The following is a 1,879-nucleotide window of genomic DNA, read 5'->3' as shown; positions in this document are numbered from 1 at the left end:
AATCACGGCCCAATAAGAAGTCCTATAAATAGAGTCCCAACGAGGTACGTAACTAACTTTCACCTACCGCATTTATTACGCCGAGCACTTACTTGAGCGTTGGAGTGTCTTTGCAGGCACACCCCCCCTCACACCGGACTACCCAGATAGGAACGAGAAAATCGAGATCCAAGATCCGACCCGCTACAAGGACAATTGAAGTGTGTTTCCTAACACAGGAACACCTCTTTTATTCTTTTCTATTATATTTGTTGTCTTTTTCTCAATCTTATCAATCTTTATATTAAAATGATATATGTTTTACTATAAACCTAAATTTTTTATGTTTTTACTTTTATATTTCAACAAATATAACACTTTTAAATATATATTTTTTTTATGTTAAGGGATCTGACATACACCATGTTTATATATATAAAAAAAAAATCAAACATAACTGTTGTACGAGTATTATTTTTTACGGCATAGCAATAATAGTTAGTGCTTTAATTAAAACCATGTAAAAGAGTTTGAAAGTCTGGAACGATGTTGTGACACGTGGGATTACGTTTCACTACAAACGGTGTTGCCTTATGGCTGTTCCACCAGATTCAGATCGCATCAATTCTTCCTTTCAATCTTTCTTCCAAAATTGAATATACTTTTCTCATCATTAAGCGCCACTTCCCACTATTCAATACTCCAATCCCTCTCAAGATTTTGTGTTGCAGACGCTGCTTCCTTCACTAACATCATCAGTAACAGGTACGCAATCAACAATTTCTTAATCTTTCAATTCTTATTTCCCCCCTCAGATTTCCTCTTCAAACAATATGTGGCAATTCCCAATAAACTATATATCATCATATTTAGATTCTACAATTTGTTAATTATTAACTTATTTGTGGTCATAATTATTTTCTAGTTAGGAAAATTAAATTGAGAATCATGAATATTAAAAGCCACAAATATGTATCCATATATTTGGCTGTTGTGACATGGAGTTCTGAGAAACGAAGATGGTATGGCGTAGGTATATATAAATAAAGACGAGAATGGCTTTCACGTTGGTGATATCGTTGCCCTTAATATTGTTCATCTTGATATTGGTTTTGGCATGTTACCTGTTGGGTAAGGCCAAGAGGAGACGACAACAATCTGGACCACCAGCTCCACCGCAGGCCCAACCCTAATAACCAAAGGCCCATACATGCTACCCATTTCCCATTATTGTTGCTCCGCCTTTGTTCACTATTATGCACTTTGGAGTTTGAAAAGCGTTAGTGTAATATTAAACATACACATAGTTTTGTTTTTTTGGGTAACAACATTATCCACATAGTTGTCTAGTTGATGAAAAACTAATGCCATGGAATCTTACTATTCATGGATTAATCTTCAATAAAATGTTAGTACATTGAAATTTGTTCCCCCACTAGTTTGGGTTTGTTAGGTGATTTATGACTTTTGAGAAAAAAATTTTGTATTAATGATTCGTGCATACTAATATTTTCTTTTTCTTCTTTTCTTTTTAACCTTAATTTATTGCAGTTATGTACAATTTGCCAACCGACCAAAATTATTTTATCGGTGTAGTTACCAACACACACTAATTCTTATTCAATTTTTATGTAGCTTAGCTTAATGTTCTTTTGCCCCTTCTTTCCCACTCACTTTTGTTCTTGGAGCTTTAAGTTAGAGGTGTAACACTTCCTTTTATTTGTTTTATGTTTTTTTTAATGATATTTCAAAATTAGTTTTATGTTTTTTTAATGATATTTCAAATTTTTTGAAAAAGATAGATATGCTAAGACATCATTATGTGAAAGAGAGATTCTAACTAGGTTAGCACCTTAATCCACACCAATCATCTGCAACATATCAAAAATACACTAAATAA

General features: G+C 33.0%; 1 long non-coding RNA gene across 1 annotated transcript; it reads left to right on the top strand.

Annotated features, from left to right (window-relative positions):
• The first annotated feature begins 381 nt into the window (after positions 1-381).
• On the top strand, positions 382-1,613 carry LOC109797713 (uncharacterized). Its single transcript, XR_002239720.3, has 2 exons — positions 382-744; positions 1,013-1,613. It is a non-coding gene; the product is annotated as an uncharacterized LOC109797713 (long non-coding RNA).
• The last annotated feature ends 266 nt before the right edge of the window (positions 1,614-1,879 follow it).

Source organism: Cajanus cajan, chromosome 6, assembly GCF_000230855.2.
Source record: "Cajanus cajan strain Asha chromosome 6, NIPB_CcT2T_4, whole genome shotgun sequence".
In the NCBI taxonomy this organism is placed as follows: Eukaryota; Viridiplantae; Streptophyta; class Magnoliopsida; order Fabales; family Fabaceae; genus Cajanus; species Cajanus cajan.
This window is presented reverse-complemented; position numbering and strand designations above follow the sequence as displayed.